This window comes from Microcaecilia unicolor, chromosome 3 (assembly GCF_901765095.1).
Source record: "Microcaecilia unicolor chromosome 3, aMicUni1.1, whole genome shotgun sequence".
Lineage (NCBI taxonomy): Eukaryota > Metazoa > Chordata > Amphibia > Gymnophiona > Siphonopidae > Microcaecilia > Microcaecilia unicolor.
In genome coordinates this window covers 425,144,666-425,168,893 of record NC_044033.1, presented here as the reverse complement: position 1 = coordinate 425,168,893, position 24,228 = coordinate 425,144,666, and positions in this window count along the sequence as shown.

The window sequence follows — 24,228 nt, the reverse complement described above, 5'->3', positions numbered from 1 at the left end:
ACCTACATGTGGGTACAGTGGGTTTTGGAGGCCTCCCATTTACCAGCACAAGTGAAGGATGTTAAAAAAATGGAAGCGGTGCAAAGGAAAGCTACGAGGATGGTATGGGATTTACGTTCCAAGACTTATGAAGAGAGGCTTGCCGACCTGAACATGTACACCCTGGAGGAAAGGAGGAACAGGGGTGATATGATACAGACGTTCAAATATTTGAAAGGTATTAATCCGCAAACGAATCTTTTCCGGAGATGGGAAGGCGGTAGAACGAGAGGACATGAAATGAGATTGAAGGGGGGCAGACTCAGGAAAGATGTCAGGAAGTATTTTTTCACGGAGAGGGTGGTGGACGCTTGGAATGCCCTCCCGCGGGAGGTGGTGGAGATGAAAACGGTAACGGAGTTCAAACATGCGTGGGATATGCATAGAGGAATCCTGTGCAGAAGGAATGGATCCTCAAAAGCTTAGCTGAAATTGGGTGGTGGAGCAGTTGAGGGGAAGAGGGGGGTGGTTGGGAGGCGAGGATAGGGGAGGGCAGACTTATACGGTCTGTACCAGAGCCGGTGATGGGAGGCAGGACTGGTGGTTGGGAGGCGGGTAATACTGCTGGGCAGACTTATATGGTCTGTGCCCTGAAAAGGACAGGTACAAATTCAAGGTAATGTATACACATATGAGTTTGTCTTGGGCAGACTGGATGGACCATGCAGGTCTTTTTCTGCCGTCATCTACTATGTTACTATGTTACTATGTTACTATGTAAGTGTTACAGGTAGGGGGGATGGGCCTGGGTCCACCTGGCTGAAGTGCACTGCGGTACCCACTAAAAGTGCTCCAGGGACTTGCATACACGTAGGCCTCTAGGACTTGTTGCTGCTATATAACATTGGCACACCAGTTGACACCTGAAGACTAATCTCTCCGAAAACGTCCTTTATTGGAATAAGCACGCTTACTCACAGTTAACTGCAGATCAGAGGTTGTGCCCCACTGGCAACGAGTCTCCCTGGTACTGAGATTAGCAGTAGGTCAGAGCTGGCAGAATGCTGTACAATGCCCTCTTTCAGCCAAATTCAAGGTAAGAACTAAGTTCTGTAACGTGGCTAACACGTGAAAGGGATCTAAAACTGGCTTACAAAAATGGCCACTACCTCATGGACTACCGGAAGCAAAACAGGGCACACTCTGACCCAGTAAGCAGGGGGAAAAGCACCATGGGAGTACAGCCTACCAACTACCAACATCATGAGCATTTGCCACAAGCTACTGGAATCACGGAGCCCAATACCCTACACCCACCACAATGCATTGCTGATGTGACTCTGCAGTGCGCATAACAGAAAAGGTGTCACACTCACCCGAGAGCCACATCAGAACCAGGGAAAGGCTGTCACAGGATAGAACACATTCTGCTGTCATGGAGGTGGGTACGGCATTTGAGGCTGGCATAGAGGCTGGGAAAAAAGTTTTTAAAGTGGGGTTTTTTTTGGTGGGAGAGGGTTAGTGATCACTGGGGGAGTCCAGGGAGGTCATCCCCGATTCCCTCCAGTGGTCATCTGGTCAGTTGGGGAACTTTTTTTGGACCTGTTCGTGAAAAATAAGGGTCCAAAAAAAGCGACCCAAAATCGCGGTAAAAACGCCTTTTTTTTCGATTATCAGCTAAAGACGCCCATCTCTCCTCGGCTGATAACCACGCCACAGTTCCGCCTTCACCACGCCTCCGACACGCCCCCACCAACTTTACCCGTTTCCATGACGGATTGCAGTTGGAAACGCCCAAAATCGGCTTTCGATTATACCGATTTGGGCGCCCACGGGAGAAAGACGCCCATCTCCCGATTTGGGTCGCAATATAGGCGTTTTTCTCTTTCGATTATAAGCAGGAAAGTCACCTAAACAGGACTGATGCAGTGGGGCTATATGGAAAGCTCTACAAACCTTCAGTCCTCTGGGCTGAGACAAAGCAGTCAGAATATTTTCTAAATGTGCAGATGGATTTTCTGAGCAGGCAATCCTTCAATCTGAGAGTAATGGAAGTTGATCATTGACCACTTTCTGATCATTGATTTGATGGAAAAAAGGTAAAATGTGAAAGTGCATTGTTTCTTCAGTTAGCATAAAATATGAGAGTTGGTGCATCTGATGCCATCTCCCACTGCCAGCTGCTACTGGGTTAATATTGCACAGGATAGATCCCAGGCTGGTCATTTTGGTAGGTCCAGGCTGACAGAAAAGGCCATGATGCACAGACCTAATAAGTCACAAAGTAGCAAAGGACTTGAAAGCTCTCTTGGAATAGAGGATTACTGGTTGAAGGACTAGTTTCAGTGGATAAGCCATCTCACTTTTGTCTTACGGTACTAGAGGTGCCAAGACTACAAGGAAGAGGTCTTTACAACCTTACTGCAGGCACATAAAATATCTACTTCCTTGGTACATGCCAGTGTCTGGAGTTTTTTTGAAGACTGATGCATGGAGTGGGTGTATTCTCTGTTTTACACATCAGTCCCCTGCATTGTCACCTCTGGGGGACACATTGATTCCAGTGATAGGGTCATGCACCTGCTGGGGAGGGTAGTGTTCTGCACAAGGCCTCAGGGTGTGCAGCATGTCTAGCCTATTCCCTTGCCCTCTGGCCTGCTGAACACAGAGTAGTCTGTGCAATGGCAAAGAAGGCCTGCTGGTTTGTACCTGACTGGTCACTATTGTGAGACAATAGACTAGGGTTACTAATTAAATCCAGATTCACCCGACAGGACTAATCCAGTCCTGGGCTTACCCCAATGCATGCAGTGACTTGTAGCATGCAATGGGGTAAGGCCAGGACTGGATCAACCCTGCTGGGCATATCAGGATCTAGTTCGCAACCCTACAATGGACATTATAATGTGTATAATAGTTCCTTTTCCTCCTCATGTATAAATCCCCCATGTTTGTATATAGTTGTTTTCCCTTCCCTCAACTCATCTTATTGAAGTTGTTTTAAAGATGTATATATGTAGGTAGGTAGGAAGCAGTTGTTAGCACATCTTCCTAAGCCTTCAGCCATGTTGGAAGTGGGCAAGGCGGCATGCTGAACAGAGAGTAAACTTTAGTCTGGGTACCGCCTAAGAACTCTAGCTTGTTGGGTACCACACTAGTGGCTAGTGTGAGACAACAAACCTTAACTTAGATTAGCTGTATGCAGTCTGGCAAATGGGTGTGGATCTGCAGGGTGGAAGCGGTATATGGGACTGGACTCCTGCTGCAAGCTGGATGCCACAGACATGCTTGGGGGGGGGGGGGGGGGATGTGGCTGACACCAGTAGCTGCTGCCCCCTTCCTGGGAAGGGGGGTATGGCGAAGGTCTCCCTATCCTCTCTTTCAAAGGACAGCTATGAACGTACCATCCATCCCCATTAACCCCCAACTCAGACCAGATCTCTGTAGGCAGCATTGTTATAGGATTAAGCACAGATTGTGAACCCTCAGGAGACAGATGGCTACAGATTGCAAAGGTGATGTAGATGGTTAGTCAGTTCTATGTTGTGACCCACAATGCTGTTTCTCTGAACTGCTGTCTTCTCATGTCCAGAATGGCATTGTTCAGTTTAGTTGGCTACCTACTACTACTACTTATCATTTCTATAGCGCTATTAGACGTATGCAGTGCTGTACCCTTGAACATGAACAGACAGCCCCTGCTTGAAAGAGCTTACAATCTAATCAGGACAGACAAACAGGACAAATAAGGGATAAGGAAATTAAAAAAGTGGGAAAGACTGATGCATGGAGTGGGTGTATTCTCTGTTTTACACATCAGTCTCCTGCATTGTCACCTCTGGGGGACACATTGATTCCAAGTACAAGGTACTGTACAAGTGAATAGGGGTTAGGAGTTAAAAGCAGCATCAAAAAGTGGGCTTTTAGCCTAGATTTGAAGACGGCCAGAGAAGAAGCTTGATGTACTGGCTCAGAAAGTCTATTCTAGGCATATGGTACAGCAAGATAAAAGGAACGGAGTCTGGAGTTGGCAGTGGCTACCTTCCCCCAGCTCCCCAGAGGGACACTGGCTAGGCTCTAGCTGTAGGGTATCTTTGAGTGGATTCTTTTCTGTGATGAGACCATGGGCTAGATGTTCCCCTGCCAGTTCCTGGGGACACCCCAGCCTCTCTGGTGGTGAAGAGATGCCCAAGGAATCTGTCTCAGAAAGATGTACAATAGTGCCTGAATTTGTCTCTCAGACAGATTCCTTGGACAACCCTCTGGTAGAGCACTTGATATTAGGAGCTGCTCTGAATGTGTCTACTGAGGGTCCTTTGGATACCTCTCTCCCACACCCACCCATTCTATAGTCTCCCTTTCCCAGGGCTTGCCTAGGAGTGTTTAAACCACAGCATTTGTCAGCCTTGCAGATCAGGGAATGTGCACACATTTTAGAGAGTGGAGGCAGAGAACATTGTATGTAAATAACTGTGTACATTGTATTTGTGAAATACATAAAAATGCAAACAATGTTAATGTGAACAAAAATTGGTCCATGTCCTTCATTCAGGCTACCACCGCTTCTCACGGAGCATCCTCAGTTTGTTGAGGATTTGTCCCTATATGTTTTGTAGAGCTCCCAGCTCCTGCTGCACATCTCTGTGCAGGCATGTGAACTGCAGCAGGAGCTGTCTTAGGGTAGTTGTGAGGGTGGACTTGGCAACAGGGTGCTGCACCATATGCCTGGAATAGACTTCCTGAGCCGGTACGTCAAGCTCCATCTCTGGCCGTCTTCAAATCTAAGCTAAAAACCCACCTTTTTGATGCTGCTTTTAACTCCTAACCCTTATTCACTTGTTCAGAACCCTTATTTTATCATCCTCACTTTAATATTCCCTTATCTCTTGTTTGTCCTGTTTGTCTGTCCTAATTAGATTGTAAGCTCTGTAGAGCAGGGACTGTCTCTTCATGTTCAAGAAGGCATACCACAAACATCCATCTTAAATACTAAATAATAAGACTTTACACGACCTAGACATAACTGAAATCTTATCACTTGACTGATTAACCTCTTTGCCATTAATGAATAAGCACTACCACTTCAATCTTTATGTCAAATATGGTCTCTCCATAGTCGATGACCTAAATTATGCTACAACCCAATTTATTACTCAGGAACCTTCATGCATTACCATAATTTATTCTTCTTTACCATGTATATGCACACGATATACAGTGGGGGAAATAAGTATTTGATCCCTTGCTGATTTTGTAAGTTTGCCCACTGACAAAGACATGAGCAGCCCATAATTGAAGGGTAGGTTATTGGTAACAGTGAGAGATAGCACATCACAAATTAAATCCGGAAAATCACATTGTGGAAAGTATATGAATTTATTTGCATTCTGCAGAGGGAAATAAGTATTTAATCCCTCTGGCAAACAAGACCTAATACTTGGTGGCAAAACCCTTGTTGGCAAGCACAGCGGTCAGACGTCTTCTGTAGTTGATGATGAGGTTTGCACACATGTCAGGAGGAATTTTGGTCCACTCCTCTTTGCAGATCATCTCTAAATCATTAAGAGTTCTGGGCTGTCGCTTGGCAACTCGCAGCTTCAGCTCCCTCCATAAGTTTTCAATGGGATTAAGGTCTGGTGACTGGCTAGGCCACTCCATGACCCTAATGTGCTTCTTCCTGAGCCACTCCTTTGTTGCCTTGGCTGTATGTTTTGGGTCATTGTCGTGCTGGAAGACCCAGCCACGACCCATTTTTAAGGCCCTGGTGGAGGGAAGGAGGTTGTCACTCAGAATTGTACGGTACATGGCCCCCTCCATTCTCCCATTGATGCGGTGAAGTAGTCCTGTGCCCTTAGCAGAGAAACACCCCCAAAACATAACATTTCCACCTTCATGCTTGACAGTGGGGACGGTGTTCTTTGGGTCATAGGCAGCATTTCTCTTCCTCCAAACACGGCGAGTTGAGTTCATGCCAAAGAGCTCAATTTTTGTCTCATCTGACCACAGCACCTTCTCCCAATCACTCTCGGCATCATCCAGGTGTTCACTGGCAAACTTCAGACGGGCCGTCACATGTGCCTTCCGGAGCAGGGGGACCTTGCGGGCACTGCAGGATTGCAATCCGTTATGTCGTAATGTGTTACCAATGGTTTTCGTGGTGACAGTGGTCCCAGCTGCCTTGAGATCATTGACAAGTTCCCCCCTTGTAGTTGTAGGCTGATTTCTAACCTTCCTCATGATCAAGGATACCCCACGAGGTGAGATTTTGCGTGGAGCCCCAGATCTTTGTCGATTGACAGTCATTTTGTACTTCTTCCATTTTCTTACTATGGCACCAACAGTTGTCTCCTTCTCGCCCAGCGTCTTACTGATGGTTTTGTAGCCCATTCCAGCCTTGTGCAGGTGTATGATCTTGTCCCTGACATCCTTAGACAGCTCCTTGCTCTTGGCCATTTTGTAGAGGTTAGAGTCTGACTGATTCACTGAGTCATAAGTACATAAGTACATAAGTAGTGCCATACTGGGAAAGACCAAAGGTCCATCTAGCCCAGCATCCTGTCACCGACAGTGGCCAATCCAGGTCAAGGGCACCTGGCACGCTCCCCAAACGTAAAAACATTCCAGACAAGTTATACCTAAAAATGAGGAATTTTTCCAGTCCATTTAATAGCGGTCTATGGACTTGTCCTTTAGGAATCTATCTAACCCCTTTTTAAACTCCGTCAAGCTAACCGCCCGTACCACGTTCTCCGGCAATGAATTCCAGAGTCTAATTACACGTTGGGTGAAGAAAAATTTTCTCCGATTCGTTTTAAATTTACCACACTGTAGCTTCAACTCATGCCCTCTAGTCCTAGTATTTTTGGATAGCGTGAACAGTCGCTTCACATCCACCCGATCCATTCCACTCATTATTTTATACACTTCTATCATATCTCCCCTCAGCCGTCTCTTCTCCAAGCTGAAAAGCCCTAGCCTTCTCAGCCTCTCTTCATAGGAAAGTCGTCCCATCCCCACTATCATTTTCGTCGCCCTTCGCTGTACCTTTTCCAATTCTACTATATCTTTTTTGAGATACGGAGACCAGTACTGAACACAATACTCCAGGTGCGGTCGCACCATGGAGCGATACAACGGCATTATAACATCCGCACACCTGGACTCCATACCCTTCTTAATAACACCCAACATTCTATTCGCTTTCCTAGCCGCAGCAGCACACTGAGCAGAAGGTTTCAGCGTATCATCGACGACGACACCCAGATCCCTTTCTTGATCCGTAACTCCTAACGCGGAACCTTGCAAGACGTAGCTATAATTCGGGTTCCTCTTACCCACATGCATCACTTTGCACTTGTCAACATTGAACTTCATCTGCCACTTGCACGCCCATTCTCCCAGTCTCGCAAGGTCCTCCTGTAATCGTTCACATTCCTCCTGCGACTTGACGACCCTGAATAATTTTGTGTCATCGGCGAATTTAATTACCTCACTAGTTATTCCCATCTCTAGGTCATTTATAAATACATTAAAAAGCAACGGACCCAGCACAGACCCCTGCGGGACCCCACTAACTACCCTCCTCCACTGAGAATACTGGCCACGCAATCCTACTCTCTGCTTCCTATCTTTCAACCAGTTCTTAATCCATAATAATACCCTACCTCCGATTCCATGACTCTGCAATTTCTTCAGGAGTCTTTCGTGCGGCACTTTGTCAAACGCCTTCTGAAAATCCAGATATACAATATCAACCGGCTCCCCATTGTCCACATGTTTGCTTACCCCCTCAAAAAAATGCATTAGATTGGTGAGGCAAGACTTCCCTTCACTAAATCCGTGCTGACTTTGTCTCATCAGTCCATGTTTTTGTATATGCTCTGCAATTTTATTCTTAATAATAGCCTCCACCATCTTGCCCGGCACCGACGTCAGACTCACCGGTCTATAATTTCCCGGATCTCCTCTGGAACCTTTCTTAAAAATCGGAGTAACATTGGCTACCCTCCAGTCTTCCGGTATTACACTCGATTTTAGGGACAGATTGCATATTTCTAACAGTAGCTCCGCAAGTTCATTTTTTAGTTCTATTAATACTCTGGGATGAATACCATCAGGTCCCGGTGATTTACTACTCTTCAGCTTGCTGAACTGACCCATTACATCCTCCAAGGTTACAGAGAATTTGTTTAGTTTCTCCGACTCCCCCGCTTCAAATATTCTTTCCGGCACCGGTGTCCCCCCCAAATCCTCCTCGGTGAAGACCGAAGCAAAGAATTCATTTAATTTCTCCGCTACGGCTTTGTCCTCCTTGATCGCCCCTTTAACACCATTTTCGTCCAGCGGCCCAACCGACTCTTTGGCCGGTTTCCTGCTTTTAATGTATCTAAAAAAGTTTTTACTATGTATTTTTGCTTCCAACGCTAATTTCTTCTCAAAGTCCTTTTTTGCCCTCCTTATCTCCGCTTTGCATTTGGCTTGGCATTCCTTATGATCTATCCTGTTACTTTCAGTTGGTTCTCTTCTCCACTTTCTGAAGGATTGTTTTTTGGCTCTAATGATTTCCTTTATCTTACTGTTTAGCCACGCCGGCTGACATTTAGTCTTTTTTCCCTTTTTTCTAATACGTGGAATATATTTGTCCTGAACCTCCAGGATGGTGTTTTTAAACAGCATCCACGCCTGATGCAAGTTTTTTACTCTGCGAGCTGCTCCTTTCAGTCTTTTTTTCACCATTTTTCTCATTTTGTCGTAATCACCTTTTCTATAGTTAAACGCTAGCGTACTTGATTTCCTAGTTTCACTTCCTTCAATGCCAATATCAAAACCGATCATATTATGATCACTGTTATCAAGCGGCCCTCGTATCGTTACCCCCTGCACTAGATCATGAGCACCACTAAGGACTAAGTCTAGTATTTTTCCTTCTCTTGTCGGCTCCTGAACTAGCTGTTCCATGAAGCTGTCCTTGATTTCATCAAGAAATCTTATGTCCCTTGCGTGTACAGATGTTACATTACCCCAGTCTATATGCGGGTAATTGAAATCCCCCATTATTATTGTGTTGCCCAGTTTGTTTGCGTCCCTGATTTCCTTTAACATTTCCGCATCCGTCTGTTCGTCCTGGCCAGGCGGACGGTAGTACACTCCTATCACTATCCTTTTCCCCTTTGCACATGGAATTTCAATCCACAGTGATTCCAAGGAGTGTTTTGCTTCCTGCAGAATTTTCAATCTATTTGATTCAAGGCTCTCGTTAATATACAATGCTACCCCTCCACCAATCCGATTCACCCTATCACTACGATATAATTTGTACCCCGGTATGACAGTGTCCCACTGGTTATCCTCCTTCCACCAGGTCTCAGAGATGCCTATTATATCTAATTTTTCATTTAGTGCAATATATTCTAACTCCCCCATCTTATTTCTTAGGCTCCTGGCATTCGCATATAGACATTTCAAACTATGTTTGTTGTTCCTAAGTACATCATGCTTAGTACTTGACAGTATTAATTGGCAATCTTTTGTCTGATTTTTATTGTTATTTAAAGATACCCGATCTACTACAATCTCTTTTGCAACCTCACTATCAGGATACTCTATCTTCCCTGTTATGGTGATATCTTTGAAAGATACCTTATCCCGAACCATGCTCTTTTGAGTCTGTGGACAGGTGTCTTTCATACAGGTGACCATTGCCGACAGCTGTCTGTCATGCAGGTAACGAGTTGATTTGGAGCATCTACCTGGTCTGTAGGGGCCAGATCTCTTACTGGTTGGTGGGGGATCAAATACTTATTTCCCTCTGCAGAATGCAAATAAATTCATATACTTTCCACAATGTGATTTTCCGGATTTAATTTGTGATGTGCTATCTCTCACTGTTACCAATAACCTACCCTTCAATTATGGGCTGCTCATGTCTTTGTCAGTGGGCAAACTTACAAAATCAGCAAGGGATCAAATACTTATTTCCCCCACTGTATATCTATACCATGATCTGTTCGACGTATGTTATGTTCCATGTATTTTACCATGTATGTATGCAACTTAACGCATTACCATTTGTAATTCTGTTACCCGGAAATGGCAACCACCATTACGGCAAATGTAAGCCACATTGAGCCTGCAAATTGATGGGAAAATGTGGGATACAAATAGATAAATAAATGTTCAAGTGTACAGCGCTGCGTGCGTCTAGTAGCACTATAGAAATGATAAGTAGTAGTAGTAAGTAGTATTGCCTTGTTACCCAATTAGGATATGCGCATTATTATGGAATATGCTTCAGTTTCTGTGCAGAAATCTCGGTGCGGTATATAGAATCCAGGGGTAAATGCTTAATACTTTAGTAAAAGGGTCCCAATACCACAATTACAAGAAACAACATATTGCACAGCTATTGCTCCACTGAATAGTTAGTTACCTCTTAATATTTCAGTATTTCCAACATTCTCAGTCTTTGTAAAAGTGATGCTACCATGTTGGAAGCCTAAGTTGACCCTAAGAATAATTAATTCCCAGTTCTATGGTTATGAAAATATGTAATTGAATAAAGGCTATGGTTCCTGTTATTAGTTGATGCCAGTTGGATGTACTGGCACCCTTCTCTTGGTATCCCTTTGGAACTGGCAAAAGGAACATTAATAAAATATTGTCATATCCCTTGGACGTTCAGGATGTTAAGAATGGAGGGAGTGCCACTCAATTCATTTTTCACTCATAGTAAAAATGTGAGGAACAATGCAGAGGGGTTCTGTTTAGCTACAGCATTGTTCAAGCTAAGGAATTCTTGGTTAATTTTTAAATTGATTGGGTGCATTTTTAGAAAGTGTTGCAGATTTGGAGCCATTCTAAAACTGTTCAGCATTTGTGTTTGCCTCAATTTCTAATTTAAATTTATTGACATATATTTATTCTCTTTTGGGATATCATTTTTAAATATTCTCAAGTTTAACATTAAAGTCTGGAAATTGTGTATCTGTGTTTTCTTTTTGTGTGTTTGTACCTCTGTCTTTGAGGGCTAGTGTCAGAGGCATAGCCAGGTTCTGATCTCAAGGGGAGCAGACTTTTATAAAATAGGCGCCAGTTGGTGTCAGCTAGACAGCAGTGTCTGTGTTGTTGTGCAGGTGCTATGGCGGGCAATGATTAATACAGGCTGTCTCTGTTGCGTCCTGCCTACAAGAAAACACTAAGTTACATCAGGAGACAAGACACAGAAGAGGTCCCTGGACTGGCCAGAGCAGGCAACCTATCTTCTTAACTACAAAGTAAAAATATTCAGGAATAGTACACACATTCCTTCCACTGCTAGACACCTTGTTTAAATCAGATGGGCTTTTGTTTGTGTGGTGACTGGCATGGGAGTACTCCAGGACTGCCCTAGAACACAAAACTTACACCATATCATCCCTAACCCACCTATCAGAAGACAGTGCTATATATATATTACACTGGACTGTGGAGCACCAATATACCTACTACTGGGAAATTGGAACAAACTGCACTGTTACACATTCCTACACAGACACTACATGCTAGCAGAATCCTTCTCCTTAGTCACACATGCAGAACATGGACAGACCCTCATCTATATAAACATAAGATTAGCCATACTGGGTCAGACCAATGGTCCATCTGGCCCAGTATCCTGTTTCCAACAGTGGCCAACCCAGGTCATAAGCACCTGGCAGAAACCAAAATTGTGACAACATTCCATTCTACCAATCTAATACAGAATAGGGAGCCACAAAAAAAAACCACATTGAAATAGAGACCCCCCCCCCCCCCACACACACACACACACACACTCTCTCTGCCAAGGAAGCCAAATGCTATAAACAGTGCAATACTGGTAAAAAAGAGACAGAAATCATTTTCTTCTGTACATTTTACAAAGCAGGTACATCTTAGTCCTTACAAAGTATTAAATAAAAAAAATTCTACTTTTGTTGTCTCGGAATTTGGCTGGTCCCAGTCTTTTTTTCCATGTTCCATGAGTCAGCCTTATTACAAATTCTTTCCAGGTTGGCCTTTCCATTTCTTATCTCGCCTCTTGTCTTCTTCATTTCCTTCTCTACATATGTTTGGCCCTGATCTTGCATTTTACGTCCCTACTATCAAATAGCTGTGTATAGAGCTACCACGTGATCCAGTTCCAAAGGGGAGATTTTTCAACCAGTCCTAGTGTGAACTCACATCCCAAATTCATATGGGATTTGCAGTCCCTGATTCTACCCATCAAAATCTGTGCTGCAATACATCCAAAATGCACTCGGACCCCTCTACTGTTGTTTGAACAATTTATTTTCTCATTTGCTTTGGTCCCGCTGTCTCTTTTCTGTTTTTCTCTGTTTCTTCTGCCTTTGCAGGGTCTTTTGCCCATCTGACATTTCTTCTGTCTCCAAGTGCAACATCCTTCTTTCCTCCGCACCTCTATTTGTCCTGTCCAGCATCTCCATTCTGTGTCTCTTGTCCCTATCCTACCTCCAAATTCAGCATTTGCCATTTCTGTGTCCCCATCTCCCCCCCTTTTTTAGCACAAGCCTACCTGCTCTCCTCATCTCCCCCTTTTCTAGCATCTGCCGTCCAGGTGTCCCCATCTCTTCCTTTTTCTAGCATTGCCCTGTGTCCCCCCTATCTTCCCCCTTTTTCCAGCACTACCTCTGTGTTACCATCTCTTCTCCCTTTTCCAGCATTACCTCTTTGTCCCCATCTCACCCCTTTTCACCATTGTCCCCATATCTCCATTCCCCCTTCTAGTGGTGCTCCTCTGTGTTCCTATCTCCTCCTTTTCAGTAGTACCCCTCTGTGTCCCTATCCCCCTCCTTTTCAGTAGAGCCCCTATCTTCCCCCCCCCCCTTTTAAGTAGTGCCCCTGTGTCCCCATTTCTTCATTTTCCAGCACAGTCTCTTTGCGTTCCAATGTCCCTCTCCTCTCCCTGTCCAGCATTTACCCTTCTCTCTCCCCATGTTAACCTTCTTCCCCATCTCTTTCAGCGCGCCCATCCTCCTTGGGGCCACATATCTCCCTGGCCTGCTCTCACGGTCCATCCTCTGACAGCTCCAAAGAGGTTTAATAGACAGGAGACCAAGTGACATCAAAATGTTGAAACCAATTAGGCCAATCTCACTTACCCCTTCCCCACACAGCTGTCATTGCTGTACTCTCAAAACAAAGCAATCAAACCTGTGAGCTGCTACATCCACGTTGTCACTCTTTATTGTTAAAAAAAATCCTTTCTTTTGAAACTAAGACCTTCAATCTCGAGTAAGCCCTCTCCTTTGTCTTAATATTGAACCACACCATTCGGTGATTGCTAGATGCCAAATGATCTTCCACTGTAACTTCAGAAACATTCTCCCCATTTGTGAGCACCAGGTCTAGGATAACTCCATCCCATTTAGACTCCTTTACCCACTGCTGAAACAATTCTACCTGTAGAGAATCCAAGATCTCTTTGCTTCCAGATGACCACGCAGCAGGGAAGCCCCAATCAACATCCGACATGTTAAAATCATCTATTAGTAATACTTCCCCTTTCCTAGCTATTTTGTGGATGTCTTCATTTAGGTCTCTGTCCATTTCTTCTGACTGTGAAGGTGACCTATGTATTACACCAATGTAAATACATTTTCCTTTCCCTGTTACCAGTTTAACCAACAGCACTTCTTCCTTACCCCATATGACCTGCAGTTCTGTCACTTTAATATTATTTTTAACATATAATGCTACTCCTCCACCCCTTTTCCACCCTTTTTTCCTACCATGTCCTTCCTGAATAGATTATAGCTACATAATGTGAGGGGATGCAGAGCAGTTGTGTGGGAAAATTTCAGGAGTGTGGAAGTTTGGGGCAGCTGCGAGGAGGATAGTTTTGTAGGGTGAAGGTGGTTGCAGGGGTTGTAGAGCAGTTGCAGATGTGGACTAGGGGGTGGATCAGCTTGGGGAGTGGAGGGCTAGAAGTAGCTCTGGTGGGTGAGGGTATTTTGGGGGATTGGAAGAGTAGAGAAGAGAGGCAATCTGAAAGGATGAATAGTCTAACTGCTATGTTTCACCATAATTAAGTTTATGTGCTGCAGAAATGAACTGGACCATTTTTGTGTGTGTGGGGGGGGGGGGGGGGAGGAGGCTTATTTATCTGGAACACCTGGTATAATCTGGCATGGAGATGCCATTATCTTGAGTGTACCATCGGCGCTAAGCTTCTCCCCTTGATGGCCCAATACCAAGACACCCAAGCCTTACAAGAGGGCCAACTAGAAGGACAGTTTCCACCTTCCCTTCAGAAAGGCAGATTTGCTGGGTTCAACTGGGTAGGAGTTTGTGCTGTTATCATATATTTCTCTTTCCTACCCCTACAGAATTGCCATTATCCTGAATGCACCCTCAGTGCTAAGCTCCACACATTGATGGTCCAACAGCAAGGCACTAAGATGTCCAAGTCTTATAAGAGAGCTGACTAGATGGACACTTTCCACCTTTCCTCCGGAAAGGCAGATTTGCTGGGTTCGGCTGGGTAGGAGACTGTGCTGTTGCCACCTATTTCTCTCTTCTACTCATATGGAGGTGCAATTATCCTATAAGAATAGCCATACTGGATCAGACCAATGGCCCATCTAGCTCAGTATCCTATTTCCAACAGTGGCCAACCAAGGTCACAAGTACCTGGCAGAAACTCAATTAGTAGTAACATTCCATGCTACCAATCCCAGGGCAAGTAGTGGCTTCCCCCATATCCATCTGAATAACAGACTATGGACTTTTCCTTCAGGAACTTGTCCAAAGCTTTTTTAAACCCAGTTATGCTAACCGCTGTTACCACATCCTCCAACAATGAGTTCCAGAGCTTAACTAGTCTTTGAGTGAAAATATATTTCCTCCTATTTGTTTTAAAAATATTTCCTTGTAATTTCATTGAGTGTCCCCGGACTTTGTTCTTTTACAAAGAATGAAAAATCGATTAACTTTTACCTGTTCTAGTCCACTCAGAATTTTGTACACCTCAGTCATATCCCCCCCTCAGCTGTCTCTTTTCCAAGTTGAAGAGGCCGAACCATTTTAGCCTTTCCTTATATAGGAAGATTTCCATTCCCTTGGAAAGAGTTGAGTTGACTACAGTCTAGGGCTGGTTGAAGGGATGAGTCAACTACAAAAGGATGGGAGACAGGATAAGAGATAGCTACAGACTAGGACTGGGAGAGGGTGTGACAGCTATTGAGGAGTGAGAGAGGATGAGAGACAGCTACAGATAAGGCAGGCCAGCTGCAAGGTAATTAGAGACAGGAAGATGAAATATAGGATTTCTACCTCCCCCAGGACAATGAAAAGTAACAGCCTGATTCTAAATGTAAAAACTACCCTAGATGAATGGCAGTGCTTTCCTTAAGTCTATCCTGCAGTATTTATTAATGCTTATTTTTAATGATTTCTGTCTCTTCTTTTTTTTTGGCCTGAAGTGGATGTTGTGTATACTTTTGCTTGTTTTCCTAATTCTGTCTGGCTCTACTTGGAATTCACAATTCAATCTTGGGCTATCTATAACAAAGCCACCCATCCTCAAACTTCCCTAGATTCCAGGCCTCTCTGTTTTTTTCCAGCTTCCCTCCCCTCTTCTGCAACAGGAGGAGAGGTGCTTACTTCCTGCTGAGAACTGCTTCACACTTTGATATATCTGTAGACAAAGCATGAGGTGGCATGGAGCTGGAATGATTTTGACAATAATGGGCAAGACAGCAGGAGGTAAAGAACCTCTCTTTCTGCCTGTAGAGGGATCTGAGTGGATCAGGGAGACCTTGTGGGGTGCCACCAGCAGGAGTGTTGGAGTCTATGTAGGTTTATTGTTAGGGACATGCATTCCTTTGAAACAACATGGAAAATATCTTTATGGAGAATGTCAAAGACACTTCCCTTGTTGTTTCACTTTGTTTCTAACCCAAAACAGGAATTTATTTTTTTCTGTCATCAATAGTGCACGTTATTTTGCAATAGTGTGTATTATTTGAGCAAAAGGGTGCACTATTTCACAATAGTGAGCACTATCTCCCGGATTCTATATAGGTGCCCAAAGTTAGGTATGCAGGGCAGATGTGCAAGTTCATGAGTTAATGACTTAACAACAATCAATTATTAATTTCTAATTGGATTTGCGCAGGTTGGATTTGTGCACACATCTGTCTGTGCACTATTATATAATACTGCATACCTAAATTGTCTCACACGCAACCCAAAAGGGGTCATGGCCATGGGAGGGGCATGGGCGGGTCAGAGGCATTACCAAAATTTAGGCTCAGTGTTATATGCCCAACTTACACACCAGGATTTACACCAGGTTTCAGCAGGCCTAAATCCTTGCACTCAAAGTTGGGTGTGGGAATTTGCACTAAGTGCTATTCTATAAAGCGTGCTCAGCCCAGAGTGCCCTGTATGGAATAGCATTTAGCACAGATTTTTCTTGGTACCTAAATTTGAGCGCCATTTACTGAATCTGGCTCTAGTTTTCAAAATAGTGTTCACTGTTGCAAACTAGTGCACACTATTGAAAAGCAGTGCATACTATTGCAAAAAAGTGCTCACTATCTAGAAATAGGATGCACAATTTCAAAATAGTACTCATTATTGTAAATTAGTGCACACTATTGCAAGGCAGCGTGCACTGTTATGAAATAGTATGCACTATTGATGACATTGCCCTGAAACAAAATAAAATAAAATAAAATGAACAAAACAAAAAAGACCATAAACATGGGAAGCTTAACAAATATTTTGCCCTGTACACCCCTCTGAATATATCCTGGCAGAACATAGATGGGAAATTAGTGGGGCTCCCAGTTATACATATAGGGCTAGACTTCTACATATTACACCTAAAAAATCAGCACTGAAAAAAATACGCCTAGGCAGTAGTGTGCTGGAGCCGGCTTGCACCGGCTCATGAGAGTTGGTTGTAATTATTATTTTTTATTTTGCGAGTCGGTTGTTGAACCAAATCAGCTACTGCAGGAGCGATCCTCCTATGCTCTTGCAGCATGCTGCAGTGCTGTCCAATTTGTGATTCAAATCGATTTGCCAATTCATTTATTTCAAATCAAAATTTTTTTAATGGCATACTTTGATTTTTCGACGGCAGCAAGCATGAGCAGCCAGCAACACTGCTCATGCCAGCTCCACAGCCTTCTCAGTGACGTGACGTCCTGTTTCAAAAAAAGGTGGGACTAAGACAGAGGGAAAGCTGTGGGGCCCGTGTGAGTAGTGTACTCAGTTGCTCCTGTTCACTGTTGGAGAAGATCAACAATTTTAATAGGTACAGGTTTCTAAAAGACTAATAATTTTCCTGTGATTTTCATATTTCAGTTTATGGAAAGTTTCATGGTGGCGTGGAGGGGCATAATTGAAAGGGGCACCCAGGTTTTCCTGAGGACGTCCTCGCAGGACGTCCTGGCGAAGGGGCGGAGAAACCCGTATTATTGAAACAAGATGGGCGTCCATCTTTTGTTTTGATAATACAGTCGGGGACACCCAAATCTTGACATTTAGGTCATCTCTAGAGATGGTCATCCTTAGACTTGGTCATTTCTGATTTTCGGCGATAATGGAAACTAAGGACGCCCATCTCAGAAACAACCAAATCCAAGCCCTTTGGTCATGGGAGGAGCCAGCATTCCTAGTGCACTTGTCCCCCTGACATGCCAAGACACCAACTGGGCACCCTAGGGGCACTGCAGTGGACTTCAGAAATTGCTCCCAGGTGCATAGCTCCCTTACCTTGTGTGCTGAGCCCCCCAAACCCACTCCCCACAACTGTACCCCACATAGCCCTTATGGGTGAAGGGGGGCACCTACATGTGGGTATAGTGGGTTTCTGGTGGGCTTTTGAGGGCTCACATTTACCACCACAAGTGTAACAGGTATGGGGGGGATGGGCCTGGGTCCGCCAGCCTGAAGTGCACTGCACTCACTAAAACTGCTCCAGGGACCTGCATACTGCTGCGATGGACCTGAGTATGACACTTGAGGCTGGCAAAGAGGCTGGCCCCATAGTAGCTACGCCCAAAATCGGCTTTCGATTATTCCGATTTGGGTGACCCTGTGAGAAGGACACCCATCTTCCGATTTATGTTGAAAATGGGCGCCCTTCTCTTTCGAAAATAAGCCTGTCTTCATGCTACTGTCCTGTAGTACTGGTACCTACCAGCCATGTTTCAAAAAACCTTTTCTTGTGTGTGGCCAAATCCAAATTATTCTGTGAGACTGAATTAGTTTGTGGGAGCTATGATTATCTTTATGGGCAGTAAATCTTTTAAAAAATAATTTTCACTTGACTCTAAAACATTATGCTTTCCAATATTATTACCACTGAGATGTCATGATCTGGGCTTGCACTTCTCTCCTACACAGGACTGCATCATTCATCTGCAGTGTCTAGATGTGAAACAAATCAACTTCACACACTGAATTTTATTTTATTTTAAGTTTATATAACTTTAGTTCACTTCATTATATGAGAGGGTTATAGGGAAGGTGTCACAAAATGCCTAGTCACCCGCCTGGGGTTACCCTGCAGCCACTTAGAGGGTCTATCCCCAGCACAGCTCAGGTCCACCTGCACCTGCTGCTTGTGCTCTACACTAGCACTATCCTCCCACCGACTGGGTCACAACCACCTCTGGGCAAGTCTCCCACTCTCAAATTATCCCCCGTGATTTCTAGGTCACTGGATTCACATTAACAGTGGTCCCACAGTTCCCAGAAAGTACTCACAGACCCAACACAGAAACCACCAGGATTCTTTATCAGTCGTGACAGGCAGCGTTAACAAACTAAACAGGTTTATTGTCACACTTGAACAATGAACAAAAAAAGATGTGTAGTCAGCATACAATAACAAGTAACTGAAATATGGATCAATTGTAACACTAACTAAACATTTGCATACTGTTTAAACAGTACCTGGGAAGATCAGGACATATAATTCACCGAGCCTCAGCAAAGAGATCTGTCTCTCTTGTCTCCTGGACTAATACTGAAACAACAGCCAGCAACAACTGCTGGGTAATTTCAAACTCCAGGCCAATCAGAGCCCAGTCAACAAGTTTTATAAGTATACTGCTCACAGGACTATAGATTCACTTTTTCACTAAGTGAAGCTAAAAGAGGGCATGCACTTTTATATATCAGCTTTAACATAAAACATACACCACCTGCTGGCCAAACCACAGAAATGCACTTCAAGAGTTAAAGGCAATTTTACAGGTTTAATACACACTGTTCTGTCACAGAAGGCATGTAGATATATATATGTGTTGCATCTGCTAGATAGTGACTGACATATTTTCTGAGTGCCAACTTTTATATGTATACTGTACATGCCAGGGTAATTTTGTATGCACCTACTTGATCTGTAAAAGGATGCCCCCTTACTGAAACCATCCGTTCTCCCTTTATCTTTCTGTTATGTATAACACAGTAACATAGTAACATAGTAGATGACGGCAGAAAAAGACCTGCATGGTCCATCCAGTCTGCCCAACAAGATAAACTCATATGTGCTACTTTTTGTGTATACCCTACCTTGATTTGCACCTGTCCTCTTCAGGGCACAGACCGTACAAGTCTGCCCAGCACTATCCCCGCCTCCCAACCATCAGCCCCAGCACAGACCGTATAAGTCTGCCCAGCATTATCCCCGCCTCCCAACCACCAGCTCCGCCTCCCACCACTGGCTCTGCCACCCAATCTCGGCTAAGCTCCTGAGGATCCATTCCTTCTGAACAGGATTCCTTTATGTTTATCCCAGGCATGTTTGAATTCCGTTACCGTTTTCATTTCCACCACCTCCCGTGGGAGAGCATTCCAAGCATCCACCACTCTTTCCATGAAGAAATACTTCCTGACATTTTTCTTGAGTCTGCCCCCCTTCAATCTCATTTCATGTCCTCTCGTTCTACCGCCTTCCCCTCTCCGGAAAAGGTTCATTTGCGGATTAATACCTTTCAAATATATATATATATATATATAGTTTGTTTAGTTTTTTTTGGAGAGCCTGTTAAACATTTACCATCACAGCACTGCACCTAGGCATATTCTATAAAGTATGCCTAAACTTAGGTGTACTTTTCAGAATATGCCTACATTTCCATACGGTGAACATGTATACCCTGGAGGAAAGGAGAAACAGGGGTGATATGATACAGACGTTCAAATATTAATCCGCAAACAAACCTTTTCCGGAGATGGGAAGGAGGTAGAACTAGAGGACATGAAATGAGATTGAAGGGGGGCAGACTCAAGAAAAATGTCAGGAAGTATTTTTTCACGGAGAGAGTGGTGGATGCTTGGAATGCCCTTCCGCGGGAGGTGGTGGAGATGAAAACGGTAACGGAATTCAAAAATGCTTGGGATAAACATAAAGGAATCCTATTAGGAAGGAATGGATCCTCAGGAGTTAGCAGAGATTGGATGGCAGAGGCGGGGCTGGTGGTTGGGAGGCGGGGTTAGTGCTGGGCAGACTTATACGGTCTGTGCCCTGAAAAAGACAGATACAAATCAAGGTAAGGTATACACAAAAAGTAGCACATATGAGTTATCTTGTTGGGCAGACTGGATGGACCGTGCAGGTCTTTTTCTGCTGTCATCTACTATGTTACTATGTAGAATACATTGAGCACCTGTCTGTGTAACTAAATTTAGTTGTAGGCAGTTACGCCAAGTAAAAGTGTAAATGCTGACACCTAAATTATGTGCAGACCGAGTGTATTCTATAACAATGTGCATAGATTTTACAAATGCTCACGACCCACCACCTTTTCAACGATGCAACTTAGAATTTACGCACATCACGTTACAGTTTCCCAGGATCAAAGTCCACTGCACTAACCTCTAGGTTACTCCTTCACTTGTTAATTGGCAATTATCAACACTGATTGGCTTGTTAACTAATTAAGTTGCATGCACAAATCCAGAATATGACTGGATTTGTGCTTGGAACTTAAGTCATGCTATATAGAATCCAGGGGATAACTTATAGAATACTGTAGGTAATGCACATCCCTGCTGCATTTAGATGTTCACAGTTGCACTAGGTCTATGGCTGGTAAAACTGCATTTGCCTAAATGTTAGCCATTCTCATACAAGCTTATGCTAATATTCTATAATGGATCCTGGATGCTCAGGTGCCGTTATAGAAAAGGGTCCCAACATGCACCACGATGCTTCTAGATGAAGGTGCCCAGTTGTAGAATTTCCCTCTACTTTTCTTCACAGAATACTTTGCCACAGCAGAGAGATTATATATGGGAAAATTGCCCCCTGCCCCATATATTTTCCTTGTAAATATTCTCAATAATCAGATTTAGTTTTCCTGAAGATTAAAATCAAAGTGAAGCAGTAATAATATTTGTATCTACCATTGACCAGGCACAAAAATGGAAGTCGGAAAGAATTATGTAAAAAGGGTCAAGAATGTCTATCGCTCTGTCTGTCTGGGGGGCAAAACAATTGTCTGAAAATTTAACGGAGTGGGTGAAACAATATGAATGAAAAGCCAGTAAAAAGATACATTTGGTTTGAAAATGGGCTAATTTAGACTACGTTTTCCAGAGAAGTAAGCCCCCCCCCCCCAAAAAAAAAAAAATAGCCCAATGCATTTCTGTGGAACAAGAGGATCTAGCTTCTGTAGCACTGAAAATTTATCGGAATGGGATGAAACACAGCATGTGGGAGAAAAGTGATAAAAAGACATATTGAATTTGAAAAGGGCTAAACCAGAATAGGAGTTCAAGAGAAATACCCCCACCCCCCCACCCCGTGGCCCAATATATTTCTATAGAAAAAGGACTTCCCGCTTTTATTGCATAGAAACTTATAGAATGAAGGATAACATTTAGGCAATTAAACTTTGCAAACTGTCTTGTCCCGTTCTCTGCTCTTCCAAACCCCTAGAATGGCCCATCCTCAAAAATATCCTACCCACCTCTCAACTGCTTCACCCTCACTAACCTGCCCTAACAGAGCTAATACTACCCATCTGTCTCTGTTCCACCCCGAAACTGCCATCACATGTCAAAAACAACCTCCTATAACTGCCCCATAGCCCCTAATTGCCCCATCCCAAAAAACTACCTCCAGCAACTGCAACCCACTTGTATATTTCCCCCACACTCACAAAATGGCCCTTCATAACTGCCAAACTTTACTCAAGTTATTCTAACCTCACAAAACTACTCCCTGCAATCTGCCCCACCATCCCTCAGACTGACCCTATCTCCATAAACTACTGTACCCACTAAATACTCTAACCCCAAAAAACACCCCACCTACAACTTTTCCACCACCCTGCAAACTGACCCAACTGCAAAAACTACCCACTGCAAATGCTCCGCTACCCTGCAAATTGCTCCAATCCCCAGAACTACCCCTGTATGCCTCAAATCACCCCATTCCCTAAAACCTGCCACTCTACATGTGTCCCTCGTCTACCATCAATTCCTCACAGGCATAGCATAAGTACATAAGTATATAAGTATTGCCATAGTGGGACAGACTGAAGGTCCATCAAGCCCAGCATCCAAGAATTTTAATATGTGACTGGAGAGGAATTTCAGCCGTATATAGTTTGGTTTTAAACTGTGGTAGTTCTACATTTTTCCCTCTACCCACAAGATATTAGATTTATTTGAATTCATCTTCAAATCATTTAGTAACATCCATTGGCAGATTTTATCAAACACCTTTGTCATCAAAACGGGGCTTCTTCCACCATCAAATGTCATCGGTGTAAGAAAAATAGGTAATCTTTTAAGGGTTGAGCACTTGTTTCAATCTGCTCAAATAAAAGTTACAAATAATAGGGGAGAGCAAAGAACCTCGCAGCACCCCCTGCAACATATGCCAGAAATTTGAGAGAAATTTGTTCCATATGACCTAAAGGGTTCAATGTGTAAGAAACCAGAAAACCATCTAAGTACTTCGTCTGAGATTCCCAGTTGGCTCAATCTTTCTATAAGAATCTCATGGTTGACCAAATCAAAAGCAGCTGATAGGTCTAACTGCATAATCATAGTGAATACATCCTTGTCTACGTTGTTCCTCAAATTAGTTGTTAGTGGTAGTAGGACTGTCTCCATACTGTAATTAGGGCAAAATCCTGATTGCATTGGATCTAGTATTTGATGTTGATAAAGATAATCCTGTAATTTTATCCCTATCGCTGCTTTGACCATCTTGGACTGTAATAACCAAAGACAAGCCTCTGGCATTAGAAGCCTCTGGCTCATTTCAGAGACTGTGGGATTGAAAAATAGCCACTATGGGTGGGAGACACAGGGGGTTTGCAGAAATACAAAAGGGTTTCGAGTGTTAATGTACGTGTGATGCTGGGATTTAATGCTGAGTGGTGCTGGTAAGTTGAAAGACCCACAATGAGAGGGAAAAAGAGTGGGAGTTCCTCTAGTAGAGAGACTAAGAGTAAAAATATGTGTAAATACTGTGGGCCGATGGGCCACAACATTAAAAATTGACCTCTTACCCAACCAGAAACAGGAATTTGGGAGTATGGGGAATTTTATGTTGATGTTTGTTCTAGGTGTGATCAGACTAGTCATAGTGAAGAAAAATGGCCCTATGGAGCTGAGGTAAAAGCCAGATAGGGCAAGCAAAGTGAAAATTTAGGGACAAGTCACTCTCATTTGGAGCAAGGTGTCAATGTTCCAGAGGCAGAGTGTTGTAGGGACTCTGTTACAGACCGGCATGGGATGGAGAAGTGTCCTACAACCATAGGCGCCGACTCTGTGGTTGCTGTGGGTGCTCAAGCACCCCCAATATTTTTGCGACCCGTCACCCAACCAGAATGCGTCAGAAGTTCCGGTTCCAACCCTAGCCTAACCTGCCCGCCCTCTTCTCCCACAACAGCCCTCCTTGCCTTCCTGACACCCAGTGTTTAAAACTCATTTTACCTCAAGTCGTGGCAGCAGTGAAAGGAGCAGAGGCTTGCCTTCAGCCATCCCTTCCCTCTCAGTGTCCTGCCCTCATTTCCTGCTTCCACAAGGGCACTGGACATGCATGGGAGGGGAGGGGAGGGCAGAGGAGCATCATTGGGCATGGATGGGATGGTAGGGCAGGGGAGAGAGAAGAAATTGCTGGACATGGATGGGAGGAGAGGGCAGAGGAGAATTGCTGGACATAGATGGGAGGAGAGGGTAGGGGAGAGAGGAGAAATTGCTGGACATGGAGGGGAGGGCAGGGGAGAG